At 52.0% G+C, this 25,276-nt stretch overlaps 2 long non-coding RNA genes across 2 annotated transcripts; both read right to left on the bottom strand.

Annotated features, from left to right (window-relative positions):
* Positions 1 to 7,033: 7,033 nt before the first annotated feature.
* On the bottom strand, positions 7,034 to 12,050 carry LOC121029100 (uncharacterized). The gene is made up of 4 exons (XR_005789585.1): positions 11,921 to 12,050; positions 8,730 to 8,826; positions 7,830 to 8,182; positions 7,034 to 7,573 (listed from the first exon to the last, which is right to left on the bottom strand). It is a non-coding gene; the product is annotated as an uncharacterized LOC121029100 (long non-coding RNA).
* A 3,669-nt stretch (positions 12,051 to 15,719) lies between these two features.
* Positions 15,720 to 17,992, bottom strand: LOC121029101 (uncharacterized). The gene is made up of 2 exons (XR_005789586.1): positions 17,770 to 17,992; positions 15,720 to 15,905 (listed from the first exon to the last, which is right to left on the bottom strand). It is a non-coding gene; the product is annotated as an uncharacterized LOC121029101 (long non-coding RNA).
* Positions 17,993 to 25,276: the final 7,284 nt, after the last annotated feature.

Below are 25,276 nucleotides of genomic sequence, written 5' to 3' on the forward strand. Positions count from 1 at the left end.
TCCATTGGTTAACACAGAATCCACACCATAGCCCCGTGAGATAGAGGCTCTTGTCATCCCAAGTGAATATTTGCTGGAGCCTTCTAAACTGGCCTCCCAATTCTCCTCTCGCCACCGCCCCCCCCCCCCCCTTAAGTTGATCCTCACACAACAGCCAAAGTGAGCCTGTTAAACTGTGAGCCAAATCATGTCACCATTTGGCTCAAAACTCTGCAGAGACTCTATTTTACTCAGAGGAAAAAACAAAAGTTTACACAACAGCCTGAAAAGGCCCTGTACTCTCCGGGCAGCCTCTACCTCCCTGCCTCTATGACTTCTGATCTGCCTTGGTCACTCAGCTCAACTACACTGGCCTCTCTGTTCCTCAGACTGCAGGCCCTCTCCCACCTCAGGGTCTTTGCACAGGCTGTCCCCTTTTCTTGGAGCACTCTTCTAGATGGGGCAACGTGTGGCTCTCTTACTTTCAGTCTTGTTACCTTTTCAGTGAGGCTGCCTTGACCACTGCGTTTACAATCAACACCCCTTCCTCACTCTGCACTTGGATGCTCCTTTTCACCATCCCTTCTTTTTTCTTACAGCGTGTGCCATCTTCTCGCTTACTCTAGAATTGAGAGGTCTAGTAGAACTGTAACCTGAGCCACATGTGTAATTTGAAATTTTCTAGGAGCCAGATTTAAAAAGTTAAAAAGAAACAGGTGAAATTAATTAAAAAAAAAACAAACCCTTTTTTTAGGGCATTTATTTTTTGAGAGAGAGAGAGAGAGAGAGAGAGAGAGAGCAGGGGAGGGGCAGAGAGAATCCTAAGCAGGCTCTGCACTGGCAGCTTAGAGCCCGATGTGGGGCTCGAACCCACGAGGACATGTCCTGAGCTGAAATCAAGAGTCAGACACTCAACTGACTGAGCCACAGGCACCCCCAGGAGAAATTAATTTTAATAATATATTTTACTTAACCCCAACATATCTAAAAATACCATTCCAACATTTAATCAATATAAAAATTATTAAGGAGAGATTTCACTTTTGTGTGGTACAAAATCTCTGAATCTGCTGTGTATTTTGTTCTTATCACACACCGCAGTTGGGAACAGCCGCATTTCAAGGGCTCAATATACACATGTGGCTAGTGGCTGCCATTTTGGACCACGTGGCTCTAAAATTTACTTTCTCTTTTGTCTGCCTCCCCCCTGACCCCCCGCCACTCCCACTGGAATGCAGGCCACTCGAGGGCAGAGACTTTTGTCTGTTTTGTTCATCATTGTACCTCCAGCACCTAGAACAGTGCCTGGAACATAATTCATCCTCAGTTCACGTTTTTCAAGTGACTGCAAAACTGAGGCCTGGTGACTGAGGGTTTCATACCAAGGCTGTGGAGGTGAGTGAGGCCAGCAATGGTGGGGGTGGTTGGTGGAGGAGCTGACAGGTAGAGACGTGAACAGGGCTGGGCAAGGAGGGGACTCAGAGTAGGTGGTAGGGATTAGGGACAAAGGCCTGTTGGTCAATGCCAGGCACTGTTTCCTCCTTTTAGCCACCCTGGAGATGGGGCTCATTATTTCTGCTTGGCAGATGGGAAGTAGGAGGCTCAGAGAAGGTAAATAACATGCCCGAATTTATGCACAGCCAGTAAATGGTCAAGCCAGAATTTAAACCAGCTTTCCTGACTCCAATTCTAGTGCTCTTTCCACCACACCATGGTTGCCCCAGGCTAAGGCAGAGCATCAACAAATAAAAATGAATCGTCTAGACTGAATACAAACAGCCAGAAGAAAAGTGGGACAGGGGGAGGATGTGGTGGTGGCCAAACCCAGGCTGAAATCCAGAGTTCCCCAAGTGTGGTAAGGCAAGGCAAGGCAAGAGATGTCTCTAGGGGCTGGGGCTTGTCATTGGAAGATCCGAAACCTAAGCACGAAAGAAATTGCAACATGCAGCCTTGGAGGAGAGAAGCAGTCTTTAAATAGACTATGGGGAAAAGAAGGATAAAATGAAAATACTGCATCCCTGGTTGTATAAGACCTGCTCATCCCCCACCCCAGAGGAAGGCCCAGTGCCAAGCTATCCCTGCTCATCTCCCCCTCGGGATTCACACCCTCCCCTCTGGCCTGACCACTTTTTTCCCTGGACATATACACTGCTCCTTCTCAACTCTGATCTGCCCAGCCTGAGTCCCTTTTCCTTTTTCCTAAGCAGTGACAGACCCTGGCCATAGCCCCAAAGGCCTTTGGAGTACTTGCTTCTCCAAGGAACCTCCAGCCTACCCACTTCCCTCCTGCAAGGAAGCTGGGTAGATTTATACAGACCTTGGTGATTCTGCATCAGTTTCATGTTAAGACCATTATGGTGGCCTGTGTGCAAACATGGCTGCCAACTGTTCTTCCCATCCCTGTGCACACGTTTCGCTCCTCCCATCAAGAAGTAGAGTCTATTTTCCTCCTTTGAATCTGGGCTGGCCGTATGACTTGCTTTGACTAGGAGGATGTGCCGAAAGAGCTGTTCTTGGACTTTTAGCCCTAGACTTTCAGGGACATTACAGTTTCCATTTTGTCCCCTTGGAAGGCAGCCGCCATGTTGTAAGGAAGCCCAACTACCATATTGGAGAAAAAGGCCATGCAGAGAGACAGAGAGAGGCCGAGGCAGGAATGCTTCCCAGCTATTCCAACCACCCCAGGCTGAGGCACCAGACATATGAGCGAGGTCATTTTGGATTCTCTAGGCTTAAGGGAGCTGCTCTTGCCAACAACCATCTGTTGCCCAAATGTACACAGTTGTGAACAAATACATGGACTGTTGCTGTTTCAAGCTGTGAAGTTTTGGGATGGGTGTTACCTAGCGATTATAAATCATCCAACTAAACCATCACATCCTAGTGCTTGGACCTTTGTCCGTTCCTATCCATAGGGTTTTATTGGTATGTGTGATGGTCTCAGGGGGTAGAGCAAGGTTCAAGAAAGGAGGGATGTAGATATAACAGAATCAGAGACCAGGGGTCTGCCCTGGTAGGAAGTCTGGTGGGAAGAGTCAGGACAAGTGCTGCCCCAGGCAGGACAAAGTATTGTCCAATTTTGGGGGTGAGGAGAGCAAGTCAGTTCTAATGAGATCTCACCGGGAGAAAGTGGGCCTCATCTACAGCATGAGGGGAGAGGCTAGAGGATAAGAACAGGCTGAGAGAGAAGCATGAGGAATTTGAAGGAAAAACCTGTGGCATCTTTTCCTTCCCTTCCCTCCTTTCTCCCTCCCATCCTCAAGCATTTATGGAATACCAGGCATATGTGCTGTGCCTGGTATAGAATTACCTCTCTTTCACTAGGGGTGGCTTTAGCATAACACCAGCCTAGAGATGGGGGGTGGAGGAGGTGATCCTTGAGAGGCCCTGCAGGGCTGGACTCAGAATTGTTGGGAGAGAGACAACTCAGCCACATCCACGGGACATCATCCATCAGGACTCGGGAAATAGGGGAGGGGAGGGAAGGAATCAGTAAATATTTATAATATTTATAATCTGCCTGGAAAGGGAAAATGCAAGGCAAAGATAGGACCTGGCTGAGCATCTGCAGAAGAAGGGATGGAAGCCAATCGGAAGGGGGAAGAGCTCGAATGGCGGGGAGCAGTCGTTCAACGGCAAAGGAACCATCAGGCCTTGGAGCCTATGGAAGGAGGGCGGGGCCTGGGTCTCCTCAGGACAAGAGGGCTGAGATCTGAAACAGATTTTAAAAGGTTGTTTTTGCCTTTTTTTTTTGAAAGTTTATTTATTTATTTTGAGACAGAGAGGAAGGGAGGGAGGGAGATCACAAATGGGCAGGGAGAGAGAGAGAGAGAGAGAGAGAGAGAGAGAGAGAATCCCAAGCAGGCTCCATGCTGTCAGTGCAGAACCCGACCCGGGCTCAAACTCACGAGACTGTGAGATCATGACCTGAGGTAAAATCAAGAGTTGGACACTCAACCGACTGAGCCATCCCGGTGCCCCAGTTGTATTTGCCTTTGATGGTGGCGGGGTGGAAGGGGGGTAGCCTATTAATGAAAGAAGTAAAGTACTGCCTTGAGGTAGCTCCCAGTCTGAGGGGGTGACATGGCCCTTGCCCTCAGGTTGCGCCCTGTCTTCACAGAGCTTCCGGTCTGAGGGAGGAGACAGAAGCCCTTCCAGCAGATGTTTCGTTGTCGATTAAGATGGAAACCACTCTCAAGAAGGCACTCCCTTGCCTTCATCTGGCCTGGTAGATGTTTGGAATCACCAGGTATCCGTGTCTGAGGAGCTCTTTTCAGGGTCTGCACCCTTCTCCTTCTCTCTTCTCCCAACACACATTTACAGTCCCGCAAGGCTTCTCTTCCCATTTGTTAAGAGGCGAGCATAGCTCACCAGCCTGGGCCCTGACACACATCCCCTGTCAGCCTCTGGGTCTGGCTCCAAGTGGGACAGAAGCCAGCATGTGTCCTCCTCCTGGGGCCCTGCTTGTCTCCTCTGCTGGGGAGGTCTGAGAACCCCATTCACCACCTCCTCAGGCTGCAGGGAGACAGTGTCCCTGTTCCCCACCCTGTTTACAGCTATGCCATCATCGTAGGACTGGAAGTCTCTTGAGGCAACGGAGTGATGGTCTGTGAGGCCCTGCCTGGTGCCTCTGCAGAGCCCATCTGGGTTGCCCTGAGCCCCACCAAGACTTTGGACAGATCTAGGTTAGAATCCTGTGTCTGCCACTGGCTAAATTTCTTCTCTGGGCCTTAACTTTCTCTTCTCTAAGATGGGGACAATCACACCAGCATTGTGAGGTGGTGTCGATGTGTGAAAGCTAATATAGTGCTCAAGGTTGTGCTCAAAGCCGGTCTTTCTAATTATGCTGTTATGTCTAGTCCCCACGTCAATGCCCTTTTCTTCTCTGAGTTCCTACTTTGGTATAATTTGGTTGTTTTTCTCACTCCTCACTTTTAAAATTTTAAACTGAAATCCCATAGCTGGGGTTTATACCGATCTTTGTTAAGTTTAGGGCCTTCCTCTCTCACTGAGGAGTGAGGCAAGCCAGGGCAGATTCAGCCCAGAGCCCAGGAGTGGAGAAGCTGGGTTGTCCTGAGGGGAGGGAGGGTGTGGAGAGAGACCTTCTGGCCAGGGATGATGCCCTGTGGCTCCGAAACCAGGGCCAGGCACAAGGTGGGCATGCCATCAGTATTTGAGAAGTTAATGAGCCAATGAACAGGACCAGAGCACAAGGCCATTCTCGCCCTGTCCCCCCAAACACACCAAGAGCCTCCAGTCTGAAAGAGGACGCCTTGTGTCCACCCTTCTCTACACAGCTGGGCTTTGGGTAGAAAACCTGGAGGCCTGAGGGCAGGGCTGCCTGGGCCGGCTTCTCTCAAACCGTTCCCAGCTTACATCTGAGGGGTCCACAGTGGAGGAGGCTCTCGGGGGTCCATCTCAGAAGCACCCCAAGATTACAGTCCTGTTGTTCCAGGATCTTTGGGGGACAAGGTTTGTGGTACAGGTATGGGGAAAGATCTCTGGGATTGGGGCAGGGAGAGGAAGGCTTTCCCTGGGACTCTCAGAGCTGGAAGCTTCCATTTCCCAAGGAGGCCGCAGGAGGATGTCTTCTGGGGAAATATTCAGGGAGAGGGTTCGAGGCTCTTTTTGCCTCTGACAAGGAACCTGCATCCCCACTCTAGTTCCCTCTGCTCCCTTCCCTTAGGCTTCCCTCTCAGCGAATCCACCCTTACTCCCCTTCAGAAAGGGAGAGGGTGGCTGGGCCTGCCTTTAGGGCGTGCTGAGGCTAGGATCGGTGGGGGAAGGCCTTCCGCTGGCAGGACACCCTCGAGGCATCCTCTCACCCAGGGCTAGACAGGTCTTCCTCCACACAAGCACATCCACAGGCTCGCACACATGCAAGTGTGACAGGGGTCACCCCTCCCAGTCACGGGGCGGCCGCCTGGTTGGGTAAGGGCTCCCAGGGCAGGGGCTGTGAGGCCCAGCTGAGGGATCTGGCTTCTCAGGATGAGCCCCTGTGGGGCTGGGGGGTGGAGGGGGGGGGTGCTGACCTGGCTCTAATTCTGTGACCCAGAGCTGTCCTGTGGGAGCGACTGACTATTCTGCAATAGTCACCTCATGGATATTAATAACCCTCTATCTGGCAGCCACAGAATTGATAACGCCTGGTCACTTCTGGTCCTGCCTGGCCTGACCGCCTGGGTTCAAATCCCAGCTGCTAATTCTGGGTCCCCGCTGTCCAAAACCCAAACCTAAAACATAGCTCCAACCCTGACAGCCTCTAAATCGTGTCACAGGGCAAAATTACCTTTTTGAGCCTTAGTCGTTGTCTGTTAAACAGGTACCATGACTTGGGGCTCCTGGGTGGCTCAGTCGGTTGGGCTTCCGACTTCGGCCCAGGTCATGATCTTGCGGTTCGTGAGTTCGAGCCCCATGTCGGGCTCTGTGCTGACAGCTCAGAGCCTGGAGCCTGCTTTGGATTCTGTGTCTCCTCTCTCTGTGACCCTCCCCCATTCATGCTCTGTCTCAAAAATAAATAAACATTAAATAAAAATTAAAAAACAAAAACCGGTACCATTACACCTAAGGATCAGAGAACTGTGATCCCTGGGGGAAGGGTGAGTGACTGGCATGTTGTGAGTGCCCAGAAAAGGTCGCCAGTTGTCACTATCGTGACTGGGCACAGGGTGGTGGGAAGAGAGCATTGGGATCCAACAGAGCCTGGCTCCGCTTTTCCCATCAGTAGCATTTTCTGGCTATCTGACCCCGGGCAAGTCACTCACCTCTCTGGGCCTCATTGTCTCTACCTGTGAAATGGGCACGATACTACCTTTCTCCCAGCTGTTAATGTGGATTAAGTTAGATAAGGGAATATAAAGTGATTACCACTTAAGGGGGGGCTCAATAAATATAGTACTTGTTGAATGAAAGAATGAACATGAATCACACCGCTCTGTCAGGGTCCCAAAGGGGTGGGACAGATTCTCCGTCATCAGCCCGGGTGCTCCCTGAGGAAGGGGGTGCAACTTCTGGGCTTGCTTCCTTGAGGCTCATCTACAGAACCCAACGAGGCTCAGCATTTCAGATGATTTATTCCCTTGGTCCGTATGGAATGCGGAAACAGCCCGTGTAGAAACCCACAAGGGAAGACAGAAACAGCTTTTCCTTTCCTCTTAGTAACGGGGGACAAGCAGGGCCTGGGACCCAGCCCTTAGCTCTGCTCCCGGGCCTGGGAGAGGGGATGTTTGTGCCCGCAGAGGTTATGAGAGCATCAGGGCATGCCTTCCTGGTGAGGCCAGTGGGCTCACCCCCTTTCCTTCTGGCTGTGGCTGCTTCAGCCACACCCTTGGCACTGCCCAACTCTAGCGGCCATACTAAAAGCCCAAACTGTGGGGGAGGGAGGCGTGTTGGGGGCTGCAGGGAGGAAGGAGGGCAGAAGAGACATGGCGGGGGGGGGAAGAGCTCAGCTTGATGCTGGTAAAACCCTCCCCCAGGCCCCATGACTTCAGAGAAACTGCCCACAGATGCCGGTGGTGTGCCTGGCCCAGCCGTTGGTTTGTGCCTAAAAGGAAGTTTCCCCGAAGACTCTCTTATCTCAACCGGCCTGGTGCAGCTGCCGAGAAGGAACGAAGGAAACAATTTGCTCCCTGGCCCATCACCACATGCCCACTCCAAAGGCTCTTCCTGGCTGTCTGTGTCCCCACCACACTTCTGAGGGAGGGAGGGAAGGCGGCTACTCAAGCTGGGGGTGTTTACGGGTCTGAGGGCTGCTGGGTCTGAGGGCTGCCTGCTGGCGGCTGAGAAGGTTCTAAGGGACTCTCGGTTCTGCCCCACCCCCACCCCCCCTCCCGCCGAACAGTACCGGGTACCTGGAGACCTCAGCTTCTCCTGCTGTCCGTTAGTCCTACATGGGCCTCCTGGTCAGCCTGGCCCTTTCATGCCACGTCAGTCCCGGATGTGGGGTTGCCCGACACAGCAAATAAAAACACAGGACGCTCAGTTAAATCTTCATTGTCTGAAATTCAAATCCAACTGAGCATCCTGTACTTAGTCTGGCAACCCTACCTGAAAGGAGTGGCTGGAAACTTCCCCCTAGGTGATTCCTTCAGGTGCTTTGATGTTTCTCTCCTTCCTCCTCATCCTTCTTGTGGCTTTACCAGTGAGGTTCCCGGTGTAGACACTGCATTTGGGTCCCTGTTCTGGAGATGTCCATAATTTCTACCTGCAGAAAGCCATGTGAAACAAATCAGGAGCTGTCTGAGGGCAGAGGCAGGGCCCTCCTCAGACTAGGGGCTCCCTGAGAGGGAGGGGCTTTGTGTCACCACTCCCCGCCCCCCCGCCCCCCAGCCCCATCAGACTGGGAGCCTCTGTTTCTCCTCCCCATCATGATTGGGACCATTCTCTGGAGGAACTGAAACTGACCCCCAGGCCTGACCCTTTCCGTAGGCTCAACAGAGTCTTGAGTGCTGGGGCCTAGGGGAGTCCTAGCAGAGCCCGTTACTCAGCAAACCTCCATCTCCTCTCTTCTGATGGTCCGCCAGTGGTAATCCTCTCCCCCGGCCTTGTTTTTGCAGGCAGTGGTCTCAAGAAATCCCCAGGATCTGGAAGCTTACAGTGGAAATTCTGCTGTGGGAGCCTACTGAGCTCTGGCTGGGGCCAGGTCACAGAGCAGCCCTGCGACCTTGGGCAGGCTCTGGTTCCTCTTAGGGCCTCAATGTCTCTACAGGTACAATGGCAAGGTATTGCATACAGGGATCTAGCCTGCTGACCTTGGAGTAGTGTTTTCCAAACTGCAAACTGTGATCTGTCGGTGGGACATGAGGTCATTTTAGTGGTTTGCAACCAGTATTATGCTTTTTCTTAAATCTGAAAGAGAACAGAGGGGCACCTGTGTGGCTCAGTAGGTTAAGCATCTGGCTCTTGATTTCGGCTCAGGTCATGATTTTGAGTTTCATGAGACTGAGCCCCACATTGGGCTCTGTGTTGACAGCACAGAATTTGCTTGGGATTCTCTCTCTCTCCCTCTCTCCCTGCCCCTCCCCCGTGCTCCCCCCCCCCCACCTCTCTCTTTCAAAATAAATAAATTTAAGAAAAAAGAATTAAAAAAATGCAGACAGGCTTGCACGCAGTAAGGGTAGATATTGTTTGTTGAAACTCTTGAAATATGTGTGTTCGTATGTGTTCAGGGGTCGCAGTGTAGGATGTATTTTTTCCCGTGGGTTATGGTAAAACAAAATGTCGGGAAGACAGTACCTTAGAAGGTATTGTGACAGAAGGTGGCAAGGGCAGTTGGAGACCCTGAAGTGGGTGTCTGCTACTTTTCTACCTCCTGGGTGCCAGATTGGCTGGCCACCCCCTCTCTGGGCTCTCTTTCACTCTCCTGGGCGGCCGTCGTCCTGCTGGCGTCTGTGGGCCCAGACCCATGCTCCCCAGAGACCAGGTCATCTCCCGGCTGAGAGCCCTCAGGGGCCTGATCTGGTCCCCTGGCCAATGCCACAGAAGAAGGTACTGGGATCCTCAGCCTGCCCAGCTGCCTGTCTCTGCCCAACAGTAATACTGTATTGGGAAACCGAAGCTCTGGCCAAATGGAGAAACACTGCTCCCTCCCTAGCTTTCCCAACTTCCCTCCACCCTACCAGGCCTAACACTCATTAACCCCTTCCTGGGGACTGGGGGAGGGGCCTTCTTCAGGGGTGGTGGGGTCTGGGTGGGTGGACAGGACACAGAGGGTGAGGGCCTGGGGACCCTCTGCTGTGCTGACAAATCTCTGGCTTTCTGAAACTCACGGCTCTGTCTTTCCTCTGGGGAATAATATCCAGGTGTGACCCATATTCTGGGGGAGAATTTGAGGATGAAACAGGAGGAAGTTGGGAAAGACCTGGCAGATTGCTAGGATGTTATATCCCTGTTTGCCTCTATCTCTGCGGGTGCTGTCATCCTGGGGGCCAACGCACCTAGGGTAAAACAGGCAGAACGGGAATAGAGCCTGGAGTTGGGTCAGGCTCAGTCAAGGAGGGGAAGATTTGGTTTGGGGGGGAAAAAAAAAAAGGTAAAACCAAAAGCTCTTAACCTGTGGGCTTTCAGTTTGAGGGAAAGAACCATCTTGTCTCAGGTCACCGGTCTGAGGGAGGGGATACAGTCCTTCCCTCAGGGAGCCCCAGTCTGAGGGGGAGACACATCCCTGCCCTCAGGGGGGCGCCAGCCTGAGGGAGGAGACACAGCCCTGCCCTCAAGGAGCCCCAGTTTGAGGGGGAGACCTAGCCCTGCCCTCAGGGAAGCCCATTTTGAGGGGGAGGCCTGTGGAAGTCTATCTTCTTGATCCTTCTCCTTAGGATGGTGGCGACAGCAGGGCCCTGGAGGCTCTGAGCTGGCTGGTTTGACAAAGAGTATGGCAGGGCATTACTACCCTTTTCCCTGCAGTGTTTGCCTGTAGCCTCAGGAGCGGTATGGTCTGGAGAATGCCAGGGAAGAGTCCTTTCCCTCGGCCATACCCACCATCACCCTGCTAGCTCTCCCCATCACTGGCTGACTACAGGTCTGAAATCACTTCATTAAATCCCTCCTTAGATTTAGGGCTAGAAGGGATGTTGGAGGTCTGTGAGTCCCAGATCAGAGGAGGAAACTGAGGCCTAAAAAAGGGAATGAATGCTTCCTGAGGTCATACAAGGAAGTAACTGCAGACCCTAACTCCCAGGCATGTGCTCTGGGTTAGATGGAGACTCTGGGGGATGTGGGTCCACTCAGCACATGCGTGAGTGGGAAGGCACTGTGACCCGTGTGTGTATGTGTGCGTGTGAAGGTGGAAGGGGTCCAGTACAAGCTGCTCTGGGTCCTCTGTGAGCAGATGGGGGTCCTCCGTGAGGGGTCTGGCTATCTCTGTCTCGGGGCAGGGAGGGCAGGGACAGGCCTGTACCAGCGACACTGGACAGGTCTTATACATACCATCCCCATGCCAAGGCCACCCGGCCCAACCCTCTTGGGACCGAGGGCAGAGGCCGATGAGTCACAGATGACTCAGGTGCTGGAGGCCACAGCCACGCGTGGCACATGATAGCTGAGAAGAGCTGGGCCTGTTCCTGGACAGATTGGTGACCTGGGAGGCTGACACTGTGAGTCTCCTTTCCTAGAGGACACCCAGTCAGAGCTTTGAGGCTGGGCCCCTGTGGTGGGGCTCTCCTTTCCGCCTGCATCTTTGATCCACTGGCCGCCCAAGCGGTCCTCTAGGGGGACAGAGGCGGAACTGTACCGAGCTGTCTCTGCTCCCCCCGAGGTATAGGGTTAGGGTTGCTCTTAATGGGAGAGAGTTTTCCCCGCCCCTGTGGAACCAGCACTCAGCGGCGCCCTGCCCTGCCCTGCCCCTGCCCTTAGATGGTCGGTGTCAGAAACTCCACAGCCTTGACCCGCCGCTTGATCCTAAGGCCTGGGCCACAGGATGAGACAGTGTGGGGCATAGACAGCATCCCGGGTTTGGGGAGGAGCAGACTGGGGATGGGAAGTCTCGGCCTGGCAGGGCATGCCCCAGGGTCTCCGTCCACCTGAGACACCCTCCTGATTACAGGGTGAGCAGCCACGACCAGACACTGTAATCTGCTATCCTCCCTCCCGCCAAGGGCCTGTGGCAGCCTTTCCGAATGCTTTTTTCCAACTGTTTCTTAAGAACTCTGGGAAGGGGGAAGCCCTCATCCCCATGGGGTAAGGCCAAAGATAAAAAGAGGTGAGGAGAAGAAGGAGGGAGATGAGGAGAGAGGGAGGGTCAGCGAGGGGGCGGGGGAGGAAAGAGGGAGGGAGGGAGAGAGGATGAGGAGCAGAAAGGAGGGGTGAAGGGAGAAGAGAGAGGTGCAGTTCGACAGCAGAAGGCTTTCTCGGGTTGACAGACTGAGGAAGGGGGGGAAGGGAGGATGTCCATTCTCTGTCCCTCAGACCCCGGCTTAGATGCTCTTCCTTGGAGAGACCCACTCACCTCATGGCCTCAAGCAGCAGCCTCCTCCGCCATCACTTTCTACAATTACACCCTTTAGCGAGGAAAGGGTGGCTCAGATCTTGTCACTTTGGAGCTCAAATCCCTGCGGCAGCTCCTCATTTCCCTCAGGGTAAAGCCCTCACGTGGCCCTCAAGCACCTCCATGATCCCTTCCGGGACTGGCTGCCTCTCTGATTTCCATTTCCAGCTCCTCCCCTTCCATTGCTTTAACCCCACTGGCCTCCTTACTGTCCTTCAATCAGATCTCGCCTGCTCCTGCACCAGGACCTCTGCACGATCTTTCTCCTCTACCTGGAATGTTTTTCTCCAGATATCTACAGGACTTACTCCCTCACCATCTTTCAGGGTTTTGCTCAAGCAGCACCTTCAAAATGAATCCTCTCCTGAGCCACCTGTTTAAAATGGCAACATTACCCACCCCACCCCCCATCTCTTACCTTACCCTTTTGCCTAAACTTTGATCCCTTCCTAATGCCCTCACATTATAAAACGCACTTACTTGTTATGTGCACTATGTGTTGTCGGTCTCCCCGCAGCCAACTAGAATTTAAGTTCCACGAGGGCAAGCATCTCCGTCTGTTTCGTTCACTGATGTATCTCTTAAGTCCCTGGAACAGCACCCAACACATAGTAGGTGCTCATTTTATGGAGGGAGTGACTAGCACTTACCCTGTTGGAGGGACCTGTTCTCTCTGCCTCTATCACTTATCCCCACTCACCCATCAATGTCTCTGTTTATAATCTGTCCCCCCACCTGGAATAACAGTTCCACGAGAGCTGGGGCCTCGTCTACCTTCTTCCCTGGTGTGATCCTGGCACCTCTTGGGCACAGAGTAGGCACTCAGTAAATATTTGATGGAAGGGACCTGAGGTGGAGACCAGGGAGAGTAGGAAGGCAGGACAGTGACCAGGAACAGACCCCTATGGGGGGTGGGGGTGGGGGTGGGGGGGTATTCCTGCAGAAGAGGATACAGGGGTATCCATCGGTCACTCGGAGGCCCCTTAAGAATCCCCCATTCTGAGTGGGGGACATACTCATCCAGGCCTGTACACACACACACACACTCCAGGATGACCACACATCTGTGTACACAGCAGAGAGGGGGAAAAAAGGCCAGAAACTGTACGGCCAGGTTGATGATGGCATCAGCCTTAACCCCTGGGGGCTTTCTGGAGGAGGTGGCCTGGTGCTAGAGTGGCACATGAGGAAGACCATCTGACAACGCCAGTCAGAAGTAGACAAGGACCATGTGGAGGAACTGGGGTGGGGTAGAAAGAGGAAGGATGTGGCCGGGGTCAGCAGAGGCCTCAGGCAGAGCTGAGGCAGGGCTGAGATGGGCTGGTCCAGACCCCAAGGGCTTAGGTTTGGGGTCCAATGGGGCCTTACAAGATACAGAGGCGGAGGAAGAGGCTGGGTTTCCCAACCAGAATCCCTAGAGGAGGAATCTGTCGCCTTTCTCTGGGGTCTGCACGAACAAGCACAGGGGAGACGGTCAGCGTCACCCTGCAACGCAGGAGGCTCCCAAGGGGAGCTCTGGTCGCAGGGTCTAAAGCCCGTGTCTCCCTCAGAAGGTGGCACCGAGAGTGTGGTTTCGTATTTGATCCCAGCTGGTAGTTTTTTTCCAGTAAAAAGAAACTCTTGGCTTATAAAAAAGAACCGTGCTCAAATCCAAATAATTGCACTTGTGTAACATGAAAATGGGCTGAGAGGGCGAGCAAGAGTTAAAGAACCACAAACACCAGGCATGAGGCTGTCCTGCCAGCCCCACTGCCCCTCTCCTTTGGCCCGAGGGGGAGGCCTGGCCGCCTGCCGCACGGTGTGGAAAACCCAGAAGGAAAACAATTTTGAAATTCTACTTGTGATGGATACACTTCTGGCCATTTTGGCCATTTTCAGAGCCAGGCCTCTTCTTCCCCATCCTCAGTCACAACCTCCTTTGAATTCTTTAAAAGGCTCTACCTTTTGTTGTCATGTGGGCTCACTGTTATATAGCACATTAAATGGAACAGGTTTGCGAGCAAAGGACATTGGGCTTTTTTCCTGAAATATGACTGGTAACCCTTGGCTTCCCTTGTAACCTGTGACTTTCCTATACCTGTAAATGGTCCTGCCGCCCCCATGTCGCTCAGGCCCAAAGCCTGGCTTTCGTATTTGATCTCCGCTTTTGCTTTATCCCCACATCCAAATCCATCAGCAATCCTGGGGCCTGTTTGACTTCAAAAATATTTCTGTCACTTGTCCACTCTTCCCACCATCTCTCCTGGGTTTTATGGCTTCCTTGTTCCTCTCCGGTGCCTCCAATTCTGGCTGCTCCCGGCAGCCAGGATATGCTTTGACACAACACGTGGGATCATGCTGTCTCTCTGCCTAAACCCTCCACACTCAAGCCTGCCTTCCTCACCTGCCTCCTGACCACCCCTTCCTCCTCGAGGCCCTTCTCGCCTCCTGTACACACTGATCCCTCTGTTCCTTGGACGTATCAGTTTCATGTCTGCCTTAGGGACTTTGCACTTGCTGTTCCCTCCTTCCGGAACATTCTGGCTCCACCCCTTTGCATGGATGCCTCCTCCTCACCTTTAGGACTTGGCTCAAATATCACCTCCTCCAAGAGGCTTCCCCTGAGCACCTCCTCTTGACAATATCACTTACATCCACAATTATGTCACTTTTTAGTTTCTCTGGCTAAGTTAATTTTATTTGTTTACTTGTTTCTGTCTTTCTCCCTCTCTAGGATTCCAGGAGAGCAGGGACCTCATCTGGGTGATTTACCACTACATGCTCATGTCTAGCGTTTCGGGTTCAATACGTATTTGTTAAATGAATGAATGAACGAACGAATGTTCCGACTCTGCCTTTGCTAAACTTGTAGGGATTTTGCAACTTCTCTTACATAGTCAGGAGCTTGGTAATCTGTGTGAGCTCTCATTCCAAGGATTTTAGGCTTGCCCGGCCAATCAAGTCACAGCTCATCAACTCTTGGTGGTCCCACCCCTGCCAGCAGGGCAGAGAGCACACGGTAGGTTCTCGGGGCACACTTGTGGGACTGAGCTGGTTACCTCAGCCTGGCTCCTGTGTTGATTTTCCTGGTGACTTCCAGTAAGTCAGTATATCTTTTGTTGTTTATATTCCACGTCTGGAAAGATAAAGAGGTTTGCACAGATAGTCTCTAAGATTCTGTTTGACTTTCAAGGACCAGGATGAATTGACTAGCTTAGGGAGGTTTTGTGCATTGGGAATGGGTGAGGGCAGGGAGAGGATGTGAGCAGTTTGGAGGAGGGCTCAGACAGGACTTCCTTCCCAGGGCCTTGAGGCCTGGCTTTGGGGGACCCTTTGGCTGAGATTTGCTCCCCCAAGTTTAGGATTTGCCCTTTGTAGCTTCCTGCTTCCTTGGGGCCGTGACCATGGAAGCATGGCTTCAGGACCGTGACAGTTTCTTTTTCTAGTCTGTCACAGAGCAAACATCTCCAACCTGAGGCAAATGAACGTCTGAAATTACTCACACGGGCTTGGGGATGTGCCAATGAATGTATCTGGGGGAGGGAAAGTTATTTGCTTTTGCCTTCTCCGAGGGATCTATGCCCCCTAAAGTTTAGGAGCCCATATTTGGAAAGCGAGGTTGACTAAGATGCGTAATAGAAGGAGGAGGAGGAAGAAGAGAGAGTACCCTACTTCCTAACCTTTTCATGTCTCTTTTGGACCCGTTTCCTGCTCAGTAAGTTAGACATTTGGGAGATACTAGAGTAGCATCCAGCTTTTAGAATCATGATGCCTACTTCTATTTCGTGTACGTTATCTCATTTATTCTCTCCAAAAGCCCTGTGAAAGTGTTCCCTGTCAGCATCCCTGTTTTCCAGATGACAAGGTTTGGTGAGGTTCGGTGACTGGCCTGAGGTCACAGAGCTTGTGGGTGGCAGATCAGGCGTGGAACCCAGCTTCTGGCTCTGGGGGGTCTCCTACTGGCAGTCTGGGCCAAGGAGAGTAAGGAGAAGGGAGAAGATGAGGAGGTGGAGTAGGGAGAGGTCACTCCCAGGTGGAAATCCTTGGTTCCTTCCGTTGAATCCAGTAGGCCTCCCGGAGAAAGGGGTGTTTGGGGAGCACAGGAGCTGGGCTGTGGAGTTGGGGAGGGGAGCAACTCCCAGGCGGCTGGAAGCATCCTTTCTGGTGGGTTCTCAGGTATTTATGGCTCTTCAGATGGCTGGAATGCAGATGTGGGTTCGCTATCGGACTTTGGGCTCCTGCTGCCGGCCTCGGGCTGGGGAGACTTTTCGGAATGTGCCCCTTGCCTTCCAAAGCCACCTTTGGCCTCACCTGCTGTTTACCCTCCTCTTCCTCCCCCTCTACCCCCACCCCCTTGGCAGCCTGAGCCGGTGCCAGGAAATTGTTGGTCAAAGGTGAGGTCACCAAGAACCCGGAGAAACAACAGGTCCTCAATAACTTTGTTTATCTGCCTTATAAGGTTCCTGCTGTCTTGTGTCTCTTGCCCCCTTAGAAGCTCAGATTCTACTAGCAGAGTTTGGTGGGTATTTCTTCCAGACTGAGTCTTCTGAGACGTTCCCCACTCTTCCGGTTTGTGGCATGTGGTCTATATATCTGTCAGGTCAGATCTCAGACTATGTGGTCACCTGAGTTTAGAGGCCAGCTTCCTAGTGAGGCTGTAAGCTACTGGTGGGAAGGGCAGTGTTTTGCTTGTTTGTTTGTTTTACCATTGTATCCTCAAAGCCCGGCTTGTGCCCATGTCTGTTTGAACCAATATGGGTGAATGGAGGAATGAGACTAGTGTTCTGGGTCTACCATTCAGAGCTCACCTCCTCTAGGAAACCTCCTGGGATTACTTCCACCCTGATCTTATCATCCTCTCGTTCCTACCTTTGGTCTGCCTGTCTATCCTGTCCTGACTTCTACTCACTGTTGCTATTATTTCAGATGTATGTTCAACCACGAGCGAGCTCTGTGAAGGCAGAGACCGTGTCTTCTAATTCTCTCACGTGGCCCCCTGACCACCCCCCCAACCCCAGTGCCACTCACACAGCAGACCACCAACCGATGCTTACTAACTAACTGGCCTGTGGGATCTGTGCCAAAAGGGGGGCCAGGAAGGTCAGATTATTTCTCAAGGTCACCCAGCTTTTGAATGAAAGAGCTTGGGCCTGTCTTGGCCCAACCTGCATATCACGACTCAGATCTGGGGCTCCTTTTGTGTGTGGCGCTGATGTTTAAAAACCATTGATATTTATTCATTTTTCACTCAAAAGATGTTTGGCCAGAGCCTTCGATGGTAGGCTCCGGTTCTCAGAGATGGAGGTGATACAGTTCCTAACCTCAAGGAGGTGAGATATTTATCAGAGCAGTCCTCGGCGCTGGAACCAAATGTTGGGGCGGTCCGAGAAAGCTTCCCCGAGGAGGCGGCACGTAGGCCCTTAAGAGATTCTTACATAACCATTCATTTGGTGTAAGCTGTTTGAGAGAGTTCTTGCCCATCTCCGTTAGCCTGTGACCCGACTGGGGGCCTGGTTCATGGAGAGGAGGAGAATGGAGGTCATATCCTGTATCAGCAACCCCTGCTCCGTCTGGAGCCACACACACAAGCTAGCAATGAGAGGGCCCGTCCCCTGCAGGCAGACATGCTGGCTCAGAGATGGGCAGAGATACTCCTGAGGCCCGGCAGTGACTCAGGGTAGAACCGGGTCCAGAATCCAAGTGTTCCGACTCCCACCGGTGCTCTCTCCCAGAGATCGCCCAGCTCCCTTTGTCTTCACTAGGCCAGTGCCTTCACTGGGCTGCACGCAGGCTCTGGGCTGGGTGCTGGGCCCAGATAGGGTGGTCCTTACCAGGGTCCCCTCCTCGCACAGTGGTCAATGGTCATCGAAAGGACGGCTCAGGCTGAGATACCTGTTGGAAGGAGGTGGGGGTACGAACGAAGCCTAGTGATTGGGGCAGAGAGGATGCCCATCAGAGAGAAGACGCCTCTCGGAGACCTGCGTGCACAGCAGAGTCCCCATGTCTCAAGAGCAGAGGGCAAACCTGTCAGAGGAAGGGAGAGGGGAAGGGACTTCCTGGCTGTGGGCCTGCCTGAGCAGGCTGCATGCAGCTCCCAGGCCGTGTTTTCCCCAGCAGCCTCAGGGCACAAAGTCCAGTGGGGTGATTTTGTCATTTCTTCCCAGGGCAGCCTTAAAGGGCCAGGACCTTCTCTTGGGGTTAATGGTTACCTGTCCAGTCACCGATAGCCCCAGATGTCAGTGTTTATGAGGATGGGTGGGAGGTGGTGACAAAGGGGTGGCCTGGGGTGACACCCGAAGAAGAGGATGGTGGTGCTTTTGAACACATCCTCTCAGGGGCTTCCTCCTCTCCTGGCTGGCCTTGGGCCATGTGTGCCTTTAAGGGCAGATGGCCCGGGGAACTTGTGAGCCCAAAAGGGAGGGTAAAGTCCAGGGTGCTGTTCCCCCCAGCTCTGGCAGAAGAGAAGTTTGGGAGAGGAAAAACCTGCTGGGCTTAGGACTCCCACTGTAGGGGTGGGGGGTCTTCTAGCCAAATGAGAAGGAAGAACACGTCTTGGAACCTTAGGAGGTCAGGCCTTGGCTAGGCAGTTCCCGGCCCCTCACCCCCAACCACCAGACGTACTCGTGTCCCACACACTCGGAAGGTACCCCAACATCACTCCATCCTGACCTGGCAACACCCCAGTCCTTCCATTCTCCATCCCTGTCCCACCCCCCAGCCTTGAGAAGCAGAATCATGAGTAATAATATTGATGATAAGGGCCACCCTTTGTTGGGCCCTGGGGATATACGTAGATTCGTTTGTCATCCTTCCAACAGCCCTGGGAGAAGGGGACAAATCTCACCCCCCACGTTAACCGGAGTGGATAAGGGAGAGCTTATGTAACGGCTTGGGATCACACAAAGAGCCAGGGGCAGAGCAGGACTCGACCCCTGGTCTGTGTTGCATCAAAGTGTTGTACTTTTTGCCACTGTGGGTGATGGGCTGCGGCCCTGCTGTTTCTCCAGCAGGCTGGCTCAGCCAAGCCTCCAGAAGACTTTCATGATTTGCCCCATCCAGCCTGGAAATGGATGGACGAATAAGCAAAACACGGTCTATACTTGCAATGGAGTATTATTCAGCCCTCCAAAGGAAGGAAGTTCTAACATACCCTACGACGTGAATAAAACTTGAGGATATTTTGCTAAGTGCACTAAGCCAGTCACAAAAAGACAAAGCCACAGGAAGAGAAGGATTGGGTCACAATAACCCCAGTTGTTAGTGCTTGCGAGGATGGGTGGGAAGTGACGGGAATCCAGTGGCCCTGAGCTCAGCTATGTTGGGTTGTCTGTCACTGCCTTGGGCTCCGTGGTTGCATGTGGCTGTGTCCTCCCTGCAGCCTGGGGGCTCCCCAGGGGCAGAGGCAGGGGCTCTGAGGGGCTGTCCCGTAGCACAAGCCTAGAGGAGGCAGGGGGATGGACAAGAAGATGACCCTCACAGGAAAGCCTGGGGCCGACAGGGCTGTCTCTACTTCTGAGAAGCCTTCACCTCAAGCTCGCTCTTTCCTACTCACGGTTCCCAGAGCTCTTCATGAACCCTTTTGTCTTTTCTCAGGCATTGAAATCTAATGACTTCCACCAGATTCCTGCCTGTGGCTTTTAACCGTTAGCGTCTGGCTCAGAGACCGCAGGCCGGCAGGCAGCCTGTCCTTTCTCAAGCCCTTTGCACCCGCAGTATGGGCACGGCAGAGCAAGTTCCATTAACCCCACTAGACAGATGAGGACACTGAGCCCCGGAGCGAGGAAGTGACGCGGCCGGAGCCTCTCCGGGGCCTGGTGGCAGAGACCAGGCCTTGCCTCACTCAGCTTCCCCCCTGTGTGGCCTCTCGCTGCCTCGGCACCGGCCCTGCCTCAGGGAACTTTCTCATCTTAGCCTCGCCAGCTTTGGAGTTACACTTGGCCTCGGATTCTTTTCCTTAATTTTTGTTTATTGTGGGAAAGTACACTTAACATAAAATTGACTGTCTTGACCACTCTAAAGCGTACGATTCGGTGACACGAAGTACATTCGTATCGTTGCACCACCATCACCACCGTCCTTCTCGGGAGCTCTTTCGTCTTTTCCAACTGCAGTTGGGCGCCCATGAAACACCAGCGCCCCTTGTCCCCTGCCCCCGCTGCCCCCAGCCCCTGGCAACCGCCATTCTACTTCCTGTCTCTATGAATTGGACTACTGTAGGTACCTCAGGGAAGTGGAATCATACGGTATTTGTCATTAAAATTTTTTTATTTGAGAGAGAGAGAGAGAGAGAGAGCAGGGGGGAGGGGGAGAGATAGAGGAAGAAAGAACTAAAAATTTTTTTTTTAACGTTTATTCATTTTTTTGGAGAGAGAGAGTGAGAGTGAGTGGGGGAGGGGAAGAGAGAGGGGGAGAATCTCTTCTTTAAATTTTTTTTTTAACGTTTATTCATTTTTTTTTTTTTTTTGAGAGAGACAGAGCATGAGTAGGGGAGGGGCAGAGAGAGAGGGAGACCCAGAATCTGAAGCAGGCTCCAGGCTCTGAGCTGTCAGTACAGAACCCGACTTGGGGCTTAAACTCATGGACCGTGAAATCATGACCTGAGCTGAAGAAGTCTGATGCTTAACCGACTGAGCCACCCAGGCACCCCTCATTTTTTTTTTTTTTTTATTGATAGCTGTTATCCTGATGGGTGTGAGGAGGTACCTCACTGTAGTTTTGATGAGCATTTCCCTGAGGATGACTGATGTTGAGCATCTTTTCATGTGCTTATTGACCATCTGGATGTCTTCTTTGGGGAAATGTCTCTTCAAGTCCTTTACCCATTTTTGAATTGGGTTATTTTGTTGTTGTTGTTGTTGTTGTTGTTGTTGTTGTTGTTGTTGTTGAGTTTGGGGAGTTCTCTATATATTCCAGATATCAATCCCTTATCAGATATCAGATATGTGACTTACAAATATTTTCTCCCATTCTGTCGGTGGCCATTTTACTCTGTTGACAGTGTCTTTTGAGGCACCAAAGATTTTTTTTTTAAGTTTATTTATTTAACCAATCTCTACACCCAAAGTGGGGCTTGAACTCACAACCCCAAGGTCAAGAGCTACATGCTCTAACGACTGAGCCCACCAGGCACCCTGATGCACAAAAGATTGTAAGTTTCACAAGTGACCCTTGTTCTTGAGGCTGTCATGCTTGGTGCTGGCTCCTTCGTTTGGGGTTCCAGAGTGTTCCATACCTATTTCTCCCTGCGTTGACGGCCACACTACCTGGCTGACCTCACCCACCAACCAGAGAGCTCCCTAGGGGTCAGGCCCCAGCCTGGCTGAGGTCGGCCTGGCCAGCACCAGCAGAGGGCCTACCCACAGCAAGTGCTCTGCGTGTGTCTGGTGAAAGGGTGAGGATAATCTGTCGTGACACATGATTTGGGATGGAGGTGGCATGGTGGCAGATGAGGGGCTCCCGGGGCCATGGAGAATGGCTGTGAGGTGGCTATCCAGGAGGGGGGGAGCAAGATGGCAGTGAGCACAGACTCTGGGCCTCGTTCAAATCCTCCTCTTGGCCGCGCAGCCTTGGGCAGGTTACTTAACCCTTCTAGGCCTCGATTTCTTTGCCGTCTTTGAAATGGGAGTCATAACAGTATCTAGCTTAGAAGGTTGGTTATGAGAATCAGATGACTCATAAAACACTTAGAATAGGGCTTAACATATCATAAACATGATACAGGTACTGGGTCTTATTATTACTTTATTATAGTCTCAGGTCTTTGAGGTCAGAGAACACATTCCCTACGTCTCTGTGGCTCTAGCACCTAGCACCGTATCCAGTGCAGAACTGGTACTCGGTCGCTATTTGTTAATTGAATGAATTTAAGTGTCTTTTGTCGACCAGGCAGTCCTTCCTTACTCTACCCTTGTTTTCTCTTGCTGCGGTTCCCCCGCATGTTTAGTCCTGTTCTCCATCGTTCTGCTTCACAGTTGGGGCTTAGTCTCCTCCCACCCTGCCACAAGAGGTAAAAAAGCTGGTTCCCGACCCTTAATAAAGGGATCCTGAGGCTGGGCTAGGACAGGGCCTGGGCGGGCTGGGGTGGCCGGTCAAGAGGGGCTGCGGCTAGAGGAAGGTTCCCACTCTCCGTTTTCTTCCACCTCCATATCCCCTTGCCCCAAGTCACAGAATCATGGATTCTCAATTCTGTTTTTCTCCCACAGAAGGGCCTGGACCATTCTGCACCTGCTCTTATGGTCCTGTTGGCTGCCTGGTTCTCTGGAACCAGGGGACCAGGGAGAAGACTCTTAGGCATTCTGAATGGGTGTTGGCCGTGTCTCCTTCCAGACATTCTCTGATATGACTCTTTTGATGATCTCCTAGGCATTTTTTTTTAAGTTTATTTATTTATTTTGAGACAGAGAGAGAGAGAGAGAGAGAATGAGGGAAGGGCAGAGAGAGGGGGAGAGAGAGAATCCCAAGCAGGCTCCATACTGGGTGGAGCCAATATCAAGGGTTGGACACTCAACTGGCTGAGCCAGCAGGTGCCTCTCCTCGGCATCGATGTTACTCCCAGAGGCCCCCTGAAGCCAAGCCTTGGAGGGAGGGTGGAGAACCATCCCTGATACCTGGGACCCATCCCTCAGTCCAGTGGCCATGAGGCAGGCTCCTCTGTGGCCTGTCCCACTGCCCTCCATTCATAGGCACCGATGCCATGGTCAGCTGTGCCCGAGGGGTGCCAGGCCCCCATGGACCCGAGCAGTCAGCTGTGCGCTCGGCCCAGGGTTCAATCCTCCCTGGGTTCCTGATGTCTCAAGTCCCCTGATGTCACTTCAGATCCTGTGACTTGCCCCGCCTCGCTCAAGAGGGACCTTGTCCCTGAAGACTTTGGCCTTTCTTTGGATGTCGATGGGCAGTGTGGCAGGTAGGTCAGGTGCCAGTGGACAACAGTGGGGAGACTTGGAGGCTGGCTTGGGGCCGGGGCGCCCTGCACAGCTGGCTCTGGTTGTAAGAGCAGTGAGTCACATCTTTCAGGCAGTGGTGAGGAAAGAGAGCAGAGAGTGGTGAAGAGGGTGGGGAGCCCGGGTTATTCCCGTCTCTCACGATGCCTGGTAGCTGCACTGCATCTCTACGTGTATGAGATGGGCTTGTGTAAGAGAGTGTGGTTCGCGAGTGTGAGTGCAGGGAGGGGAGGAGGGGGATTACACGAGGCGTGTGTTCAGCATGTAGCGTGTGTACGCGCGAGTGTGGTGGGTGAGGCGGGCTGTGTTGGTGATGGGGTGGGTACGGAGCGGGCTGCTGGGCCTGGGGGCTGCATGGAGGCCAGAGCGGAGAGTGACCACAAAATTACAATGTACCTTGATCTCTCTTTATTTTAATTTAACCTCAGCCTCTGCCAGGGGTCAGGTTGCTGGGTAACTGTCAGGAGTGGGGGGAGAACTTAGGGCCTCCTGTTGCCACCCCAGCTGCTGCTTATCATCTGAATGATGATGTCTTAGGAGAAGAGAGATTTGCCCCCCTTGGCGACCATACCTCGGGCAGGGAGGGCCAGCCTTTTTTGGGGAATGCTCACACCCTGGCCCCTGGCCTCTGTGTGTTTGTGGCTGCGTGTGTGTGAGGTTTTAAGTCTGGCGTACCTTTCTGTGGCCTGTGGCCTATGATGGGCTCTGCATTTCTGTTTTGAGGGATGTGCGTTCACATGTGTATACCCACGAGCAGTGCCATTGTATTTGATTTTACTTAAAAAAATTTTTTTTAATGTTGATTTATTTTTGAGAGACAGAGCATGAGCAAGGGAGGGGCAAAGAGAGAGAGGGAGACACAGAATCTGAAGTAGGTTCCAGGCTCTGAGCTGTCAGCACAGAGCCTGATGCGGGGCTCGAACCCACGGACCGTGAGATCATGACCTGAGCTGAAGACGCTTAACCGACTGAGCCACCCAAGTGCCCCTGATTTTACTTTTTGATTGGGGGAACACAGCAGTCACATTTTCACAATTACACGAACAGAAACAACATTCTAGAACTAAATTTTGACAGTCATTGTGACATTACTACATGCACATGTATGTGTGCATATTTTTATACCGTGTATTTGACAGATATCAAAATAAATGCCTTTGATATATTGTTGAAACTTAATTTTCTTAAACAAATAAAAATATCAATCATCTTTTCTTTTTCTTTTTTTTTAATGTTTATTATTTATTTTTAAGAGAGAGAGAGAGATAGGGCTCAAGCAGGGGAGGGTCAGAGAGAGAGGGAGGCACAGAATCTGAAGCAGGCTCCAGGCTCTGAGCTGTCAGCACAGAGCCCGACGCGGGGCTCGAACCCACGAACCATGAAATCATGACCTGACCCAAAGTCGGGTGTTTAACTGACTGAGCCACCCACGTGCCCCAAATATAAATCATTTTTTCTAATAATTTATTCTTCTGATGATAAAATGAATCCTATTTTGAACAGATGCTTTTATTACCACTGTCTGAAAAATATTATTTATTTAATTGTTTATTATCTTTCTTTCTCACTAGAAAATAATCTTTATGAGGGCGGGGATTTTGTCTGTCTTGCATATGTTATATTTCCAATGGCTAGAATAGTGCCCGGCATGTAGAAGGTGCTGAATAAACATTTTTTTTTTTTTTTTTGTAGTATAACTGAAAGAGAAACTATTCCTGAGAAAATGGCATTTAAGTAGAGGCCCGGAGGATGAGGAGGCATTTACCAGGTCAAGAGGGGTAAGGACTGTTCTAGGTGGCAGGCAGTATGTACAAAGGTCCTGAGGCAGGAGGGGGCAGAGTGCATTTTTGAGGCGTCGACAGGTGACTGGTGCAGCTGGAGTGCTCTGTGTGTGCTTGAGTGCGTGTGTACATGCAGGCATCCATATAGGGCTTTCTCAGCTATTTTAAGGAGTTTGGAAAATTGCTAGAGAGGTTTTTTTTTTTATTTTTCATTTTTTTAATGTTTTATTTATTTTTGAGACAGAGAGACAGAGCATGAGTGGGGGAGGGGCAGAGAGAGAGGGTGACATAGAATCTGAAGTAGGATCCGGGCTCTGAGCTGTCAGCACAGAGCCCGACACAGGGCTCGAACCCACAGACCACGAGATCATGACCTGAGCCGAAGTGGGACGTTTAATCAATTGAGCCACCCAGGTGCCCCTGGAGAGTTTTACATAAAGGAGTGACATGATCAGATTTGTGGGTTTTTTTTTTTTTAATTCTATTTTGAAAGAGAGAGAGAAAGAGAGGGAATCTCACGTGGGCTCCATCTCAAGCACTCAGCGTGGAGCCTGATGCGGGGCTCGAACTCACAACCGTGAAATCATGACCGGAGCTGAAATCAAGAGTCATACGCT

The sequence above is a fragment of the Herpailurus yagouaroundi genome, unplaced genomic scaffold, assembly GCF_014898765.1.
Source record: "Herpailurus yagouaroundi ecotype Mexico unplaced genomic scaffold, PumYag 139, whole genome shotgun sequence".
NCBI classification, from domain to species: Eukaryota; Metazoa; Chordata; class Mammalia; order Carnivora; family Felidae; genus Herpailurus; species Herpailurus yagouaroundi.